This window comes from Oryctolagus cuniculus, chromosome 1 (genome assembly GCF_051225735.1).
Source record: "Oryctolagus cuniculus isolate XC-2025 breed Fujian yellow rabbit chromosome 1, ASM5122573v1, whole genome shotgun sequence".
Taxonomy (NCBI): domain Eukaryota; kingdom Metazoa; phylum Chordata; class Mammalia; order Lagomorpha; family Leporidae; genus Oryctolagus; species Oryctolagus cuniculus.
In genome coordinates this window covers 106,417,813-106,438,565 of record NC_142867.1, presented here as the reverse complement: position 1 = coordinate 106,438,565, position 20,753 = coordinate 106,417,813, and positions in this window count along the sequence as shown.

The following is a 20,753-nucleotide window of genomic DNA, read 5'->3' as shown; positions in this document are numbered from 1 at the left end:
TTTAAAATAAAAAAAAAAAGAAATCTTAAAAAAATGTAAATTCTCATACCCCCTGCACACCAACTGAGTCATCCATATGCTCTGAGGGTAGGGCCCAGTCATTTATATTTGTGAGGTTTTGTTTTTTGTAATAGGCAGAGAGAGTTCTCATCTACTGGATTACTCCCTAAATGTCTAGAGCTGGGCCAGGCCAAACCCAAAATCTCAATCCAGGTTTCTCATGTGGGTGGCAGTGGCTGAACCACTTGAGCTATTACCTGCTGCCTCCAGGAAGGTGGCGTCAAGAGCTGGAGCCAGGTATGAAACCTGAGCCCTCTAATATGGAATGCAGGCATTTCAACAGGCCAAATTCCTGCCCCAGTAATCTGTGTTTTATAACACACCAGGTGATTCTTATGCATGCGAGTTTGAGTACTTTGGGTAAAACTCCACATCTGTGGTTAAGCTCCCTTCTAACTTTTAATTAATTGTTAGCAGAAATCATCTGCCATTACCAGGCAATTCCCTTGAGGTCCACAGAACCTCATGTATTCTGTTTTTCAAATGCCTAACTCTGTGTCCCCTTCTCTGCCACCTGATTGATTACAGTGTAGTCAATTACATTCAGCTTTGCCTGTAGCCACCCTCCACTCAACCCCCAGTACTTCTTTCTGCTTGTGAAGGTTTGCATGGAGACATTCTTCCAATTGCCCTCCTAGATTGTTAGCTTAGAGACACTGTGCATTTTTATCTTTGCTGATAGAGAATTTCTTGGTTATGCTTTCTGATTATTTCCTGCTCTCTTGAGTCTTTCTTGACTGATCTTGTTCCTTCTCTCAAGGTCAGTTTTGAAACAACTTCCAATAACAAGATTGGCAAAAACAGTCTCAAAATATGAAGCAGAATTTCATAAATTTTAAGAAAAAAGTAGAGAATATCAATAGTGCTAACTAGGACTCCTTATGTTGTACAGGGAGACTTTCAAAGGACAGGACATTGACAGGGCCACAGGAAGTGGTCCCAGTTTCAGTCTCAGTTCTAGACAATCACAAAATGGACTTTATCAGTTAATCCAGATTTGATCAGGCAATTGAAAAACACCAGGAAGGGTGAGCTTCAAACATGCCAACATTATTTGGGACAATCTTCTGGTACCTTCCTTTTTTTGATCTATTACTTTTGTCACTATTTATAAAGGCTTGTCTTACCATTAACCATTCCTGCTATTTCTCCCTAAATATATGCCATTCTCCATAACTCTGCTATCTTTCATAGTCTGATGTATGCAGGGAATAGGAACAATGTTCCGCCATCAGAGTGACTAGAGAGGGGAAACCCCAAAGAGTAATCCTGGGAACCAGCAACTACCATAATGGGGCAAGCATTTGGCACAATGGTTAAGATGCTGCCTGAGATGCCTTAGCTCATACTGAAGTGACTGTGTTCAAGTCTTAGGTCTATTTTCCATTCCAGCTTCCTGCTAATTTGTACCCTGTGAGGCGGGAAAGAATGGTTCAAGTACCTGGATCCCTGCCACCCATGAGAGAGAACTGGATTGAATTCCAGGTTCCTAGCTTCAGCCTGGTCAGCCCTGACTGTTGCAGGCATTTGGAGAATGAACCAATGGTTGGGAGATCTCTCTCTCTCTCTCTCTCTCTGCCTTTCAAATAAATAAAAACAATTTTTTTAAAAGAACATTCCATAATGTAACACATTGACTGGAAGAGCTCACAAATGGCCCCAAATTACCATACTGGGCAGAGAATATTTGACTAGACTTGAATCTGTAGTTGTGACAAGCTCACTCATGTTCCATTCTTTATACACCCAATTAAATTAAATTGTAGAATCCAGTACTTTTCACAACAATGACCCAGGCATCTTAACCTCTTTGTCCAACTCGCTGCTGTTCAAATCCTCATGAAGGGAAGGGCTCAAAATCTGTCATAGGCTTTCCTCTTCCAGACTTCCTCAGGTAGAGTCTTTACATGGTCCTTCTGAATTTTTGCTCATTTTATTTTATATGAGAGAGAGAGAGAGAGAATATGCATCTATCTGCTGGTTCACTCCCCAAATACCCACAATGGCTACAGCTGACCCAGGCCAGAGCTGGGAGCCAGGAACTCAGTCCAGGTCTCCCATGTGGATAGCAGGGACCCAACTACTTGAACCACCACTTGCCACCCTGGGAGTGTGCATTAGCAGGAAGCTGGTATCATGAATGGAGCCAGGACTCAAGTTCAGGCATGCTAATATGGGATACAGGTGTCCCAATGGGCATCTTCACTGCTAAGCCAAATACCTACCTGTTCATATAGTCATTTTGAATGCAACTGACAGAAGCAGCCTCAAGGGTCATTATATTTCTAGAGAATTGCGGTGTAGACTCATCAGATGAGTTTTACCTACATGGAAACATTAAAAGAGTTTTGTGTTCTGAAGTCCCTAAACATGAAAAATGGTACTCTGGAGAAAGACAACTCTGGGGAGATGAATAGATGATTAGCAGGAGAGGGGACAAAGCTATTGCATACATAGGCTCTGCTCCTTGCATCATTTGTGAAGATTTCAGGGTAATCTTAGCTCCCAAAGTACTGTAAGATAATTTAGGACAATTTTTGTAGCTTCTTTATGTAAACACAAATTACAGTTGTAGATAGGATCTATGACTTGGGGGAGGGGAAAGTGAAGAAATGGATGCTTTTGCGTTTCAGACATAGCAAATCCCTGTCAATGGGTTATGTGGCACTTCTGACCTTCATCTGGTTTGAGGGTCTCACAGAAGAGATTTGGTTAACTTATCACCCAGTGGCTCACTTGGGGATGGATTTGAGTAAGTAGAATGCCAAATCTGGGTTGCTGTCCCAGCTGTCATCTTGGAAAATGTCACATTTAGACACAAAATTGTATTCAGAAACTAGAAAATTCTGAGTAATAAACAAGTTCAGTGCTCCCAGACATACCAGCCCTCTTCTGAATTGGCACCACAGGCAGACCTTCTCAGTCTTCTCTGCAAAATTAGGTGTTTTTTATGTACTAGAAAATGTCAGTTGATTGACTTACAATGGAAGCTATACTTTTCTAGGGACCCACTTTCCAAGGAACCCACTTATTTGAGTACCTGGGTAGACTTATCAGTGGTCAAAGAGTTTCTTGGTGGATGAATAATCAGACTTTAGTTTGTGAGGTCTTGGGGGATCTTGTTCTCCCCAGGAGAGCCTCCTAACACTCTTACCCAATGCATAGAGGAATGACCAGTATGTTGTGCCTACTAGGTATAGACCCTCTTCCCTTCAAAACATAGTGGATAAACATCAACACATTCTTACTAAAACATCCATTTGTCTTTCTTATATAAGCTAATTACATTATTCCAATAACAACAGAATGATTCCAATAATGTAAATTTAATTGATTTGGATTAATGATGCTTATGTTATTAACAGTTTTATTCCATTTGAATTAATTCATTCATTTAGTAAGTATTTATAGAACTTCTTCTATGTGTCAGGTACTTCTAGGCATGGGGTATATGGCTGTGGAAAAGCTAAGAATTCCTGCACTCACAGGGACTTAAGTCCTCTCTTCTACAAGGGAGCAAAAATTAAAAATATATGCTTAATTTTTCAACATGATCTCCATCATGTGCAAGACACTTTTGTCACTGATGATGACAGCCACTCAGTCCATTGCTAAAGAACTGAGGCTCCTGGAAATTTAATCATATCATTGTAATCTTTTTAAAATTGTTAACTAAAGATAAATGAATGCCCTTTAAAGATAATTTAAGATTAGGAAACAAGAAAAAAATATAGAAGGAGCCAAGTCAGGACTGTAAAGTGAATGCCTAATGATTTCCTATCAAAACTGTCACAGAATTCACCTTACTTGATGAGAGGAATGAGCAGGAGCATTGTCAGGGTGGAGAAGGACTCTCTCACTTTAATCAGATATGAGTTTTCACCACTTTCCCAGGTGTTCTTCTGCTAAAGTTTGGTTAACTTTATCAAAATACTCTCCTAATAAACATATGTTAGTGCTCTTTGGCTTTCCAGAAAGACAACAAGCAAAATTCCTAGAACATCACAAAAAAACCTTTGCTGTTGACCTGCCTGCTTTGGTTCTGACTGGACCACTTCTGCCTCTTGGTACCCATTGCTTTGATTGTGTTTTGTCTTCAAGACCCTACTGGTAAAGCCATTATTCATCTCCTGTTACAGTTCTTCAAAGAAATCCTTCATGCTCTTCACCTCACTTATTTAACTTTTCCATTGAAGAGTCTGCTTTTATCTACAGCTGGTCTCCACCAGTTTTTCATCCATTTATCAGAAAGTTTACTTCACTTTAATTTTCCATCATAGGTGTGTAAGCTGAACCAGCTGAGATGTCTATGGTGTTGGCTGTTGTTTCTGCTGTTTATCATCAGCCCTCTTCAATTCAGTAATGAACAAGTTTAATTTTTTCCTCCCAAATCAAAGCAGATGGTCTGCTTCATCTTCAACATTATCTCCTCCCTTGTAAAAGGAGTTATCTATCCAGTTGTGAACTGCTGATATTTTGGGACATTGTCCTCATGAACTTTTCATAAAGCATCAATGATTTCACTACTCTCCCACCTAAGCATTACTATAAATTCGATGTTGGTTCTTGCTTTAATATTTGAATTCATGTTGCTCTGATTGGAACTCTTTTGAAACTAATGTTTTATCTTTTTAGTGCCTCAAACTAGTTCCTGTTCTGACATGTTATAACAAGTCAATAAAAGTTAATTTTGGGGGGCCGGTGCTGTGGCATAGCCAATAAAGCCAGCAGGTTTGAGTCCCAGCTGCTCCACTTCTGATCCAGCTCCCTGCTAATGCACCTGGGAATGCAGTGGAGGATGGTCCAAGTACTTGGGCCCCTGCACCCACATGGGAGACTTGGAAGAAGTTCCCTAGCTTCTGGCTTTAAATCAGCAGTCATTTGCAGACATTTGGGGAGTGAATCAGTGGATGGAAGATCTCTCTGTGCCTCACTTTCTCTCTTTCTAACTCTGCCTTTAAAATACATATATTTGAGTAAATATATATATATATATATATATTTAAAGATTGATTTTATTTATTTGAAAGTCAGAGTTACACAGAGAGAGAAGCAGAGGTAAAGAGAGAGAGAAGTCTTCCATCCGCTGGTTCACTCCCCAGATGGCCGCAATGGCCAGAACTAGGCTGATCCGAAGCTAGGAGACAGGAGCTTTGTCCAGCTTTCCCACAGGGGTGCAGGGGCCCAAGGATTTGGGCCATCTTCTACTGCTTTCCTAGGCCACAGCAGAGAGCTGGATTGGAAGTGGAATAGCTGGGACTCAAATCAGTGCCCATATGGGATGCTGGCACTGCAGGTGGTGCCTTTACCCATAATGCCACAGCACCTGCCCCAATACATATATTTTTTAAAAAGAGTTATTTTTGGTGCAAAATATTTTGAAATCCATGTTCAATGTTTTTATAGCATGCATTTTCCATGAACATTTTGAAGACCCCTTGTGTATTTCCTAGATACATGGCATTCACTTTCATTGGATATGGGTTTTCACCAGCCTATCACAGAATGATATGAAATATCACTTGCTGATAATGACAATCCCAGGGTGGATATAAACTATGTATGAACCATATTTGTGGTTCTTTTGGTAATGGCCAGTATATCTGATATCAACATAGCACTATCTAGTTAAATGAACATTTAGCTTTGGTCATCAATAAATCAGAGATTATCTTTTTCTTTTTATATTTATTTATTTATTTATTTATTTATTTATTTCAAAGGCAGAGTCACAGAGAGAGAGGGAATCTTCCATTTCTTCTATTTGCTGGTTCATTCCCCCAAACAGCCACAATGACTGGGGCTGAGCCAGGCTAAAGCCAGGAGCCAGGAGCAGGGGCCCAAGGACTTGGGTGATTTTCTGTTGCTTTCCCAGGCACATTATCAGGGAGCTGGATGGGAAGTGGAACAGCTGGGACATGAACTGGTGTCTATATGGGATGCTGGTGCTACATGCTGCAACTCAACCCACTGTGCCATAGTGCCGACACTCAGGCTTCTTTTTGATGGCATTTAGAAATTCTTCCATGGGGCTGGCACTGTGGCATAGCAGGTAAAGCCACTGTATGCAGTGCTGATATCCCATATAGGCACCAGTTTGAGTCCCAGCTGCTCCACTTCCAATCCAGCTCTCTGCTGTGGCCTGGGAAAGCAGTAGAAGATGGCCCAAATCCTTGGGCCCCTACATCCGTGTGGGAAACCCAGACAAAGCTCTTGGCTCCTGGTTCCTGGCTCCTGGTTCCTGGCTCCTGGCTCCTGGCTCCTGGCTTCGGATTGGCCCAACTCTAGCCATTGCGGCCATCTGGGGAGTGAACCAGTGGATGGAAGACCTCTCTCTTTCTCTATGCCTCTATCTCTCTGTAACTCTGCCTTTCAAATAAATAAATAAATCTTTAAAAAAATTAAATTCTTCCCTGAAAATGTTTTCCCTTGAAATAAATGTATATCTCACATAATGTATGTATGAGCACCAAAAGAAAATGATTCCATAATTTGATGCAGGACACAGTAACTTTTCCATCACTATTAAAAAGACATAAGCATTAAACAGGCACAATTCACATGTTATCTGAACACAATTCACATTTATTAACATGCGTACTCTGTAACGATGTCATATCTGCTTCATGCCATGATGGACATTATTAGTTCCCTCCCAGCCGCATTCCCTCCACTGTTCCTTACCAGAATAATTTCTTTTAGTTGTTTAGGATGGAGTCCCTTCTTCCTGCACTGAGAAAAGGTGTCATTTGATTTGTTGGAGCTTATCCTCCTTGCCAGTGATTGGTCGTGATAAACATTTGATATAATCTGGTCAATGGGAGATGAAAACTGATGAATCTAGCTTTTAGGAAGCATTTCCTCAGTTGTAGACAGAGATGAACAAGGAAAACCAACCTTTTCCCTGTCTTTGGAGCTTATGGAGATGAGGATGGAACACTTGAAGCCGTCATCTTGCAATCAAGAGGGAACAGACCTGAAAACAAAAACCAAAACTGCACATATGATGGCAGAACACACAAATGGAAAGAATTTGAGTATTTTATGTCTTTTTCAAAGAATTATTTATTTAATTTGAAAGACAGGGTTGGGGGGAACCACTGTTGTGGTACAGCAGGTTAAGCCACTGTCTGCAATGCTGACATCCCACATGAGTGTTGGTTTGAGTCTTGGCTGCTGCACTTTGGATCCAGCTCCTTGCCAATGCAAGTAAGAAGGCATCTGAAGATGGTCCGAATGTCTGCATCCCTGCCATCCATGTGGGAGACCCGGATGGAGTTCCAGGCTCCTGGCTTTGGCCTGGCCCAGTCTAGACCATGACTACTTGGGAAGTGAATCAGCAGATGGAAAATCTCTCTTTCTCTCTTTTAAAAAGGTTTATTTTGTTTATTTGAAAAGCATAGTTACAGGGAGAGATAGGAAGAGAGAGAGAGAGAAAGGGAGAGAGAGAGAGAGAATGAATGAATCTTCCATCTGATGATTCATTCCCAAATGGCTGCAACAGAAATCAAAAGTTCAGAATTCTATCCAGTCTTCTGTGTGGGAGGGCAGGGGCCTAAGTACGTGGGCCATCATTTGTTGCTTTTCTCAATGCATTTGCAGGGGGCTGGATTGAAGTGAAGTAACCAGGACTTGAACTAGTGCTCTGATATGAAATGCCATCTTGGCTTGTGATGGCTTAGCCTACTGTGCCACAACACTGGCCCCTCCTTGATGTCTTTTAGCCACTGAATGAATCATTTGGGAATCACTCTGAACTCAATGTAAATAATAAAATTCTTGTCATTTGTGCCATTGGCCTCCAAAGTGGAGGGAAGAAAATAATACAATGCCAATTTCATTTTATGTTTGAATATAAATTTTTAAAAACATGTTTGAACATATTTGAGACCAGTAGCTTTACTTAGTCCATTATGTGTCAGACAGCTGTGTCTCCAGACAGACCTGAGAGACAAAAGGGAGTTGGATAAAATGGAGGGGGTGTCCATCTAGTTTCAGTTTACTCCTGCCCAATTAAGTGGGGTTAAGGACTGTATTACCCTAATTAATACAATTTACAAAGCTTTAGGAGAGTATTTTTAAAAATAGACACTTGGAAATTTTTGTTATGTATTTAGTTGTTAAAATTCTGTCAGTGTGCCATAAATTGTCTTAATGCAGGCTTTTAATAGATTTTGAACACATTTGTTAAAAATAACAAAAGTTCCAATACATTTGCAAAAAAATGATTTTCATTAATGAAGTTGGTAGTATACTGCCCAATGTCACAACTTGGGTATGGCATTGACACTGACGCCACCCTTTAGAATCAACAGCCAGTCATGCACATCTTCCATTTAGACCTAGGGGTATTTGTGAGGGCTCTATTTCTACTCCAAGAGTCACCAAAACCCAGCAGAAAAACAAATAGCCTCAAGTTAGATGCTTGATTGAGTTTTTTACAAGTCTTAAAATATTATTCAACTTTTTAAAAAAAGAGTGCTTCTGCTAAAAATACCAGTAATAAAGCATAGTAATTATTTTTAAAGATTATTTATATATTCTTTTAGTTACATTGTTAAAAATTCTATTTTTGTATACATTTACAAAACATGCAAAATATATTAGTAAGGCAATGCATTATTTTATATATAAATAAGTATATACTTTATAAATTATTGCATACATTCTCAAACCTTTTTAGCATTAGACAAGCATAATCAAAAAATTATACAAACCATCACACTACTTTTAATTGTATCTTATTATTTATAGCCCAAATATCCTCATATTGTTAATAACTTAGAAATGGCTTTCCTGTATACTTTTAAAAATTAATAGACTTCATTTTTAAGAACAATTCTAGATCAGCAGAAAATTGAATAGAAAGCAAAGGGTTTCCATATGCTCCTCCTAACCAACCCCCAACTTCCCTCCATTATTGATGTGTGGCATTAGTATGCTACATTCATTAAAACTGATGAGCTATTACTGATCCATTATTATTAACTAAACCCCAAAGTACACATTAGGATTCCCTCTATGTGTTGTACATTCTATAGGTTTTTTTCTAAAGTTTATTTCTTTTTATTTACGAGAGAGAAAAATCGTCCATCTTCTGGTTTGCTCCCCAAATGCCTGCAAAATCCAGGCCCAAGTCAGGAGCCAGGAACTCCAACTTGGTCTCTCACAAAGGTTGGCAGGGTCCCAAGTACTTGAGCTACCATCTGCTGCCTCCCTAGGTGCACATTAGTAAGAAGCTGGATTTGAAATTGAGATGGGACTCAATCCTAAGCACCGTGATATGGGATGCAGGTGTTCCAAGCCGCAACTCAACCCACTGTACCACAATGTCCACCTCAACATTCTATGGGCTTTGACAATGTATAGTGACAAGTATCTACCCTACAATGCTATATATAAGTGTCCTTGCCCTAAAAATCCTCTATGTTCCACTTATTCATACCTCCTTTCCTCTTCACCCCTGGCAACCATTAATTTTTTACTGTCTTCATAGTTTTACCTTTTCAAGATGACATAGTTGGAGTCATATAGTAGGTAGTCTTTTCATATTGGCTCTTTTCATTTATCAATATGTATTTAAATTTTTCCATGTCTTTTAGTGGCTTGATAGCTCATTTCATTCTAGCTCATTTCTTTCTATTGATGAATAATACTTTATTACAGGTATTGCTACAATTTGTTTATCCATTCACCTATTGAAAGACATCTTGGTTGATTCAAAATTTTGGCAATTATGAATGAAGCTGCTATAAATTTTGTATACAATTTTTTTTGTAGACATATGTATGTTTTAAACTCATTTCAGTAAATACTGAGCAAGACTTCTGGACTATATGGTAAGAATATATTTAGTTTTGTACAAAACCATCAAGTGGTCTTCCTAAGTAGCTGTATCATTTTCCATTCCCACTAGTGATAAGTGAAAGTTCCTGTTGTTCCACATTCTCACAGCATTTCGTGATGGCAGTGTTTTGGATTTCAGCCATTCTGGAAGGATGAAAGTCTAACAGTTATATCTAGTGGTATCTCATTGTTTTTTTTTAATTTGTAATTATTTGATGACATATGATGTGGAACATCTTTCATATGCTTATTTGTTAGTTGTATATCTTTCTTGGTGATGTCTTTATTCAGATATTTTTCTCATTCTTTGTAAAGACTTATTTTATCATTTATTTGAAAGGTAGAGTTACAGAGAAAGAGAGAGAGAGGGAGAGAGAGAGAGAGAGAGAGAAAAGAAAGAAGAGGAGATGAGAGGAGAGAAGAGATCTTCCATCCACTAGCTCACTCCCCCACATGGCCACAATGGCCAGGGCTGGGCCTGGTTGAAGCCAAGATCTGGAAACTTCCTCTAGGTCTCCCAAATGGGTGCAGGGGCCCAAACAATTGGGCTGTTCACTGCCTTCTCAGGCACATTAGCAGGGAACTGGATTGGAAGTGCAGCAGCTGGGACCTGAACCAGTGCCCATATAGCACACTGCTGTCACAGGTGGTGCTTTACCTGCTATGGCACATCAGCCCTTATTTTGCTCATTTTTAAACTGGGTTATTTGTTTTCCTGTTGAGTTTTAGAAGTTCTCTGTGTATTTTGGATACCATTATCAGATATGGATGCAAACATTTTGAACTTGTCTTTCATTGTTCTTATAGTGTATTTCATAGGGCAGAAGATTCTAATTTTAATGAAGTCCATCTTAGTGATTTTTTTCTTTCAGGGATTGTGCTTTTTATATTGTCTCTAAAAATCATCACCAAATACTTGATCACAAAGATTTTCTCATACATTATTTTCTATTGATTTACTTTGAATTTCTGTGGGAGATGTATGGTCAGTGTCAAGATTCATTTTTTTACATGTCAGTGTCCAACAAACATTCCAGCAACATTGGTTAAAAAGACTGTCCTTTTTCCTTAAGTTGTATTTACCCTTTCTCAAAAATCAGTTGAGTGTGTCTGGATGGCTCTGTTTCTGGGCTCCCTATTCTGTTTCTTTGATCTATTTATCTGTTCTTTGGCCAATATCATGCTGTCTTGATTGTTGTGGTTTTACAGTAAGTTTTGAAGTAAGCTTCCAAGTTCGTTATTCTCTTCCATATTGTATTGGCCCTTCTGTTTTTGTTGACTTTCTATATAGGCTTTACAATGAGCTTGAAGATATTATACATACACACTCTGAAATTCAAAAACTCTGACACAATGGTATGAAAAAGGTTTTTCATTTATGAATTCTTGGGTCATCTGAAGGCCTAAGACAGTTCAGGATTCATCCAAAGCCATGCAGAGACTCAAACCCAGTTCTTCTGCTGCCAAATCCCAGCAATTTCCTCTCTGTATCTCTGGACAGCAAGATAGAGCATTTAGTTCTATGTCTTGGCTTCAAAGTTAGTTGTTTTTCTAGCATACCTGGCCTGTATGTAAGTAAGAATCCAGTAGATACCAGAAGTATGGGTTTACTACACAGCAACTGGCTTCCTAAGCTACCAACAGTTCAGAGCAACTGGGAACAGCTTGTAGTGTTAAGAGGGCTTGGAATGAGGAAGTTGGCAGCCTCACATGCCAAAAATGAGAGTGGTCAAGCTGTTAGGATGTGGCTGCCTGAACTACCCTTCAAAAACCAAATTTGGCTTGCTGGGATTCTCATCAAAATACCAACAGACAAAGTATATTGTTCTGAAATACAGCTGTGCCTTCATCTTAAATCCAGTAACTAGTTAACAAATCTTTCTCTAAAGCTGAATGGAAAATTATTTTCTTGTATCATATATAACATGTGACACATGTCTCAAACCATGTCTAAAAAGTCTGTTAATTACATATTTTTGCTTACTAGAAAAATAATACATGTTTTAAGAAAGAACTCAAAAGTATAGAAAACTATAAAGACAAAAAAAATTGCAAATCACGCATGTCTGATCACACAAAGATAACTACCATTAGATTAGTATTTTCCTTCTAATTTATGTCCCATGCATATATCTAGTGTCTAAGACTTACTCTTTTTAATTAATTATCTTTCAATAGGCCCACTGTATTTGGCCATGGATATATCCAGATTTTTTATTACATTATCAAGGGCATTTTCTATGTGACATATGCTTCATGAATATGATTTTCCATGGTTGCATTACGTTCCATCAATGACTATAATTGTTCATTTAACAAATTTGTTATTATAATTATATTTCAAAGCACAGCCTTGTATATGCCATTATCTATATCTCTGACTTCAAAATTGTCCTTCTTAAATCAGGACAAGGATGCTTGTGTTGTAGAAGGCAGCCCTCTTCAAAGATTTCGTTGTCAGTTTTGTCAAAACATGTGTGTTTTTAACACATTAGTGCCATATTCTTCCCACTATCTTCACATCTGAAAACAATATGAGACACTTATCTTGTCTCTTTTCCATCAATTTATTTGTTTTTACCCTTTTGCCAGCTCTTAGCCAGATGTAAACATCTTTTTGTTTTCAAGTTAAAATAGAGATATGAGAGTGACCTTTAAAAGGAGGTCTTCAAATGAAAACTAAACCAAAGGGCTGTCAAAAATACCCCATATAGATTTGTCATTAATAAGGACCTGCCAGCCAGAACTTGCCAATGGTTTAGATGCTTCTCTGCATAAGGATTACTAAAATACTTGAAAAAGTTTCTCTTCTAATCCCAATAAATCAAATTTTCTGATGTTTAAAATTTACATATCTAAGTGCAAGAAAATGAGGAAAAAACAATCTTTCTCTCTCTGTTTTAGAATATACAAGGCTAAATCATTGCATCTTTTCTTTTGCCATCTTACTTACACTTTTGCGTCATTTATTATTAAAGCTCTTGTGTAGTCAATTGGATTGAGTCAGTTAAATCATATAACACTATACCAACTATATTTTTATAGTGGTTTATTTTTTAAATTTCTTTTCTTTTTGGAAAGAGGGGAGAGAGAGAGAGAGAGAGAGAGAGAGCGAGCGAGCACATCTCCCATGTGCTGGCTCACTCCCCAAATGTCCACAAAGGCCAGGGCTAGACCAGGTCAAAGCCAAGATCCAGGGACTCAATCCAAGTCTCCCACATAGCTGGGACCTAGGTACTTAAGCCATCACCTGATGCCTCCCAGGGTGCATATTAACAGGAAGCTAGAATTGGAAGTGGAGGCAGGGCTTGAACCTAGGTACCCCAAAATAGGATACATTTGTCCCAAGTGGCATCTTAACCACTGCACCAAATACACATGGCTAGCAATGTTTAAATCACATGTATATTAATGAATTAGAGTAAAATAGGTAGGTTTTCTACTGGTATAATTTTAAAGTTAACAAAGGCCGGCGCCGTGGCTCACTAGGCTAATCCTCTGCCTTGCGGAGCCGGCACACCGGGTTCTAGTCCCGGTCAGGGCGCCGGATTCTGTCCCAGTTGCCCCTCTTCCAGGCTAGCTCTCTGATGTGGCCAGGGAGTGCAGTGGAGGATGGCCCAAGTACTTGGGCCCTGCACCCCATGGGAGACCAGGATAAGTACCTGGCTCCTACCATCGGATCAGCGTGGTGCGCCGGCCGCAGCGCGCCGGCCGTGGCAGCCATTGGAGGGTGAGCCAACGGCAAAAGGAAGACCTTTCTCTCTGTCTCTCTCTCTCACTGTCCACTCTGCCTGTCAAAAAATATATTAAAAATGTTTTTAAAAAAGATTTATTTATTGTATTTGAAAGGCAGAGCAATAGAGAGCGAAAGAAAGACAGGCCTTCCATCTGCTGCTGGTCCACTGCCCAAATGACCACGTGGCCTCAAAGGTCAGTGTTGGGTCAGGCTGAAACAAGGAGCCTGGAACTCAATCCAGGAAATCCATGTGGGTGGCAGGGGCCCAAGTACTTCCACTGCCTTCCTAGGCACACTAGCAGGGAGCTGGATTGGAAGCAGAGCAGCCAGAACTCAAACCAGTGCTCTGATACTGGATGCTGGTGTTGCAGTTGGCGGCTCAATCTGCTGCACCACAATGCCAGTCCCCATGATAAAAATCTGTAGTCAGTTGAGAATAGAAGTAAACTTCCTCAGTCTGATGAAATGAACCTATGAAAACATACAGCTAATGAAAAATTAGCGGAACTGTGAACATTTTCCCATTAAGATTGGGAACAAACCAAGGATGACTGCTCTAACCACTTCCATTCAGCATTGTACCCAGTGTCCTAACCAGTACAGAAAGGTAACAAGAAGAAAGAAAAGACAAATATTTGAAAAGTGAAACATTCTCTATTTGCAGAATGACTTTTTATGCAGTAAGTCCTAAAGAACTGAAACCAAGTAACTAATAGAACTAAGACATAAGTTTAGTAAGCTCTATACATAAAAATACAAGTCTGTATACAAAAATCAATTGAATTTCTACACTAACATCAAACAGTTTGGAAAAATCAATCCATTTATAATAGTGACAAAAATAAGTAAAGTACTCAGAAATAAATTTAACAAAGAACATGTGAAATATCTATGTTGAAAACCACAAAACTTTACTGAGATAAAGAAGATCTAAGTAAGTGGAATGATATATCATCTTCATGGGACAGAAAACTCAATATTATTAAGATGTCAGTTCTTTCCAGTTTAATTTATGGAGGCAATGCAACTCTAATGATAATTCTAGCTTGCTTTTTTTAGATTAGAAATTCACAAGTTTATTCTAAAGTATTTATGGAAATGCAAGTGACCTAGAATAGCTAAACCAATCTTAGAAAATAAGAAAAAGACCATAAGACTTTTACTACCTGATTTCCAAACTATAGAAATCATACCCAAAGATAGACAGGGCAGTGGAACAGACTAATATATCAAAGTCCTTAAGTAGACCTATACTTACAGTCAATCAATTTTCTATAATAATGCCAAATAAATTCAATGGAAAAATGAAAGTTTGCTTCTCAAAAAAATAAAGATAGAACTAAAATGTTGTTATAGAGAAAGAGACAGAGATCAGAGGAAGAAATGAAGAAAGTATGTTACTATACCCTTCCCCTCCACCCAGCGTTGCTACTAAAACTGCTCCCATAACCAGCAACCAGAAATTGCTGTTGTAGCAAAGTGAGCCACCAAAAATGGCCAAAAAGATCCAAAATGGCTGCTATGTCCCACAATGGCCTATAGCCTATTATAATATCATTATAACAAAATGACCATGGTGGACACTCCTATTCCCATGATGCCCCTGATGCCATGACATATCTGAGATTTCCATTTAGGCCAAAAATTGGGCAGTCACCAAATTCCTGGACATTCCTGCCATTTCCTGAAAAATTCTGCCCAAAGCCCCACCTCCTATGCTCCAAATCACATAAAGGGATGACCCCAAACCTCCTGGTTGCAGTTAATCTAGAACATGCCTGCACTCCCTCTTGAGTGTTTATTTTCACTTTGCTAAAAAAATCTTATTCCTCTGCTAACGTTTATCTACATCTTGTCCTTGAATTCTTCCATGCATCAGAAACAAGAACCTGGATGTCTTAACCCAACAACATGATCCAACAATCCCACTACAAGATATATATGCAAAGGAAATAAAGTCAGTATATCAAAGAGATACCTGCACTCCCAGTTTTATTGCAGTACTATTCACAATAGCCAGGTATGCGAGATATGGGATCAACCAAGGTATTTTATAAGAGACAAATTCCGAGATGTTCTATATTAAATTAAAAGAGTCAGATGATAGAGGGGGAGGAGAGATAGGAGAGGTTAATCAGTTATAAAGTAAAGGACAAGACAAAAAAACATTTTGGCTTCTTGAATTTATGTTCAAACCTTGATTCAAATCCCATCATGAACCCCTAAGGTGATATCACATCCTTCTTACAACCTTAGTTAATCTAAAAGCAAACTTACTTCTTAGGGACTATCTTCCTATTCTAAAACTTTCCCTGCTTTGCATAATTCTGCCCCTCTTATACATAGCCAATCTATTGTTCGGTGTTAACAACTTATGCCTTCTTTTCCCAAATTTTCATTACCAAAAATTGCTCTGAACTCTGATCCAGCAGACATTTTCCCAGCTGTTACTAGGATCTGTGGAAACTTGTCTCAGGATTAGTCCTTTATTTCTGGGTAGCATCTGTAATGGCTCAGTAAGTCCTTTTATTTCAAGATTTTTCAATCTCAGGAGTTATGGTTTAACAATGCCCATTATTTGATGGATAAAGAAAATGTTCAACAAATGGACAAAGGAAAAGTATGTTCAACAAATGACACTGGAACAACTGAATATCCATATAGAAAAAAATAAACTTTGACCTCTTCCTTATATTCTATGTAAAAATTAATTTGAGATAGATTATAGACCTAAATACAAGAGCTAAGACAATGACAATTTTAATAGAAAACAGAATATCTTGTGATATAATCAGAAATAGGTATTTGGCCTTTGCCTTGGTTTCCTGGCACACCACTCCTAAAACCCTTGGAATCTCCAGTATGATAAATGTCTTCTATATGCTACTGAGGTGACAGATAGTTGGAGGATCCTAGATAGCCTCCAGATAGAATATGGCTGCCATGGGAACCATCATGCTATTAGAGGGTTGGAACATTCAGTTCCACCCCAATCTCAAGGGACTAAAGACTGAGTTTATTACCAATGGCCAATGATGTAATCAATCATGTCTAGGTAGTAAAAACCCAAAAGGGTTCAGAGAGCTTCTGGTTTACTGAACACATATACCATGACCTGGGCATAGCACAATTCCATAGGCAAAGAATCTCCTGCAATCCAGATTTTTAAGAACTGTGCTTTATGTTTCTATTCATCTGGCTGTTAAATATTCTTTGTAATGACTTACCAGTAGTGAGTCAAATGTTCCCCTCAGTTCTGTGAGCCACTCTACCCAATGATCAATCCAAGCACTGGGCCCTTGGGATACCCAAGTTATAGCCAGTTGGTCAGAAGTTCAGAGGGCTCAGATTTGGATGGCATCTGAAGTAGTAAACAGTCTTGTGAGCCCTTGACCTGGAATCTGACACAATTCCAGGGAAACAGTGTCAAGAGAGTTATCTGTAACTCCATATTTAGGGCAGTTCAATTCACAATAGCTAAGATATGGAATCAACCCAGATGTTCACTGACTGAAGACTGGAAAAGGAAACTGTGATTAGATAGATAGATAGATACATATACATATACATATACATAGTATGAAACACTGCCATAAAAAGAATGAAATCCTGTCTTTTGCAACAAAATGAATGCAACTGGAAAATATTATACTTAGTGAAATAAGCAAGTCCCCGAAAAACAAATACCATATGTGTTCCCTGATCTGTGGCACCTAATAGAATACCAAAAAATGTAATGTATGGGATTGAAATTGACATTTTTTTGAGATTTGATAACTGTTTATAGTCCTTGTCTCTACTGTTGAGGAACAGGATTTTCTTCCTTCTTACTATTTGTTGAACTCTTTATGTAGTATAGGGTTAATCTTACGAGTATAAACAAAGTAGATCCCTGTAAAAAATCAAGAGAGGGAAGAGAGAGGAAGGAAGAGGGAAAGTGGGAGCAGGGGCAGGAGGGAGGGTAGAGTGAGAAGTATCACTATATTCCTAAATCTGTACATATTAAATATATGAAATTTGTTTACCTTAAATTTAAAAAAAAAGTTAAAAACGAATTGAGTTCCATTGTGGAACAAATAGCTGGTGATGGAGGATTGTTTATTAGGGAGAAAACTCCACACAGATGGTGACAGAAGTGTTCTGTACCAAGTGCTGTGTGCATAAGGAGAAAACAGTTGGCTTTTCCTTCCTACACAATCTCCATGGCTTGCATATAGGCAAGTGGACAGGACACAGAAAGCAACTGCAATTTAAAATATATATATATACAACAAAGTTTTCACCCAACTGAAAAAATTTGTTAATCAAAGACACTAGTGAGAAAATGAAAAGGCAAACTAAGGACTGGGAGAAAATATTTGGGAAGGTCTTGTATCTAAAATACTACAATAGAACTTAAAAAAGTATGAAAAACCCCAGTTTTTTAAATGGGCAAAAGACTAATGCAGATGCTTCACAAGGAAATATTCATGGGCCAATAAACATGTGAAAAAGTGTCCAAGGAGGCAACAAGATGGTGGAATAGTGAGGAAACTTACCGCTCTGATCTAGGGGAAGATAGTTTAAAAATGTGGAGAGAGTGCAGTCTCAGGGAAGAGTTAGGGAGAAAACAGCAGAGGAAACTCCACACAAACTAGAGGGACACTGTGTATCACTGTGGAGTGTGCGGAGGTGCACAACTCAGGACCTCAGCAGCCAAAGCCTCAGCATCAGCTTGGAGAGTGAAGTGAGACCAGACTGCAGCAGCCCAAGCCAATGGCAATAAGGCTTTGGGAGGAGCCTGGTATGAGTCCAGCTTGGTGCCCTTTGGGGGACAGTGTACCTGACAACCTAGAGGGAAAAAAAGGGAAGGCGTGTTTCTCCCGGACCACCCAGCACTGATGTCCTATAGCTAGCTGAGAGTGGGCAGCCACCATTTTGGACATACATAACAGCTGCACCTGCTCACGTCCATGAACCCAGTAACCACCTGAGAGGAGACACCTGAGTCATACTGGGAGCTTTGATAGGGGGCTGGGTGCTGGGACTCTGAAAACACTGTGGCTGCATATGAGGGTGCAGGGTATGGCTGGGTTTTTGGGCAGTCACTATGGGTGGCTCCACATGCTCAGAGCTCCCTAATTCCCTGGTGAGGGTCGTTGCTGCAGGATCCATGTTCACAAAAAGGACTGCATGGATCCTTTGTGTGATTCCTGTGGCAGCATGGACAAATATTGCACCCACTGGGACTAGCACCCAAGCATAGGTGTCCTTTGAGGAGAGGAGATGAGCATGAGACTATGCCAACAGAGCTGAACAAAACTCCCCTCTTATTAAAATAAAAAAGGGAGATTTACCACGCTCAATTTGGGAGTCACCTTGGACACTCCCGTCACCCTGGAGCACTGAACAGAGGTCCCTGGCCACATCCAGCACATGCCTCAGGGTACTTACTGAAAGAGCAGACACTCCACTAATTCACAGAGGCCTAGTCCAAAGATGAAAGCCATCACAGGGGGAAAAAATAAACAGACAAGTATCTCCACAAATGCCTAAAAATAAATGCAGCAGTTCAAGAAACAAGGATAAGGAAGACAACATGACACAATAACACTTCAATATTAGAATGTGAAGATGAAGAGATTAAAGAAATGCCAGAAACGGAACAAAAAAAAATTGATCATAGAATTAGTTAGAAGTAATCAGAAGCAAGAGCCGGTGCTGTGGTTCAGCCGGTTAAAGCCCTGGCCTGAAGCGCCGGCATTCCATACGGGTGCTGGTTCTAGTCCCGGCTGCTCCTCTTCCCATCCAGCTCTCTGCTATGGTCTGGGATAGCAGTAGAGAATGGCCCAAGTCCTTGGGCCCCTGCACCAACGTGGGAGACCAGGAAGAAGCTCCTGGCTCCTAGCTTCGGATTGGCGCAGCTCAGGCCACTGCAGCCAATTTGAGAGTGAACCATCAGATGGAAGACCTCTCTCTGTCTCTACCTCTCACTGTAACTCTGTCTTTCAAATAAATAAAATAAATTAAAAAAAAGAAGTAATCAGAAGCAAATCCACGAACTAAAGAAATAAGTATATGACATGAAAGAAAATTTTTCTCATGAAATTGAGATTTTATAGAGAAAACAAAATACTGGAAATGAAGAACTCAACAGAACAAATAAAAATGCAGTGGAAAACTTTAACGTCAGAATCAGTGAGGCAGAAGAAAGAATATCTGAGTTAGAAGAAAAATCTTTGGAAATCTTTCAATCAGACCAAAGAACAACAACAACAAGAAAATGAAGAAATTAGAAAACTCAGGGGCCAGCGCTTGGCACAATAGATTAATCCTCCACCTGCTGCACCGGCATCCTATATGGGTGCTGGTTCTGGTGCCAGCTGCTCCTCTTCCAATCCAGCTCTTTGCTGATGGTCTGGAAGAGAAGTAGAAGGTGGCCCAAGTGCTTGGACCCCTGCACCCACATGGGAGACCTGGAGGAGGTTCCTGGCTCCTGACTGCTGGCTCCTGGTTTTGGATCAGCCCAGTTCCGGCAGTTGTGGCCATTTGGGGAGTGAACCTGCAGATGGAAGACCTTTCTCTCTGTCTCACCCTCTCACTGTCTGTAACTTTATCTGTCAAATAAGTAAATAAAATCTTTTTTAAAAAAAGAAAGAAATTAGAAAACTTAAAAACAGTATTGTAGACTTATGTGCTATTATCAAATGACCCAACTTATGGGTCTTAGGAGTTCCTGAATGTCTGGAAAGAGAAAATGAACTAGAAGGCCTATTTAGTGAAATAATTACAGAAAACTTCCCCAATTTAGAGAAAGAAAAGGATTTCCAAGTATAGGAAGCACACAGAACTCCTAATAGACATGACCAGAAAAGATCTTCACCATGACACACTGTAGTCAAACTTTCAACAATAAAACATAAAATATGCATGAGATAAATGCAGATTGCTTTCAGAGGATCCCCAATTAGACTCACAGCTGAGGTCCCATCAGAAACTCCACAGGCTTAGAGGAGAGTGGTGAGAGGTAGTCCAAGTATTAAGAGAAAAAAATATGCATGTGAGGGCGATCTGGCTATGACATCTGTCACTCCATTGATCACCAGGGTTGATTCCTCTGATCTGGCTGGCT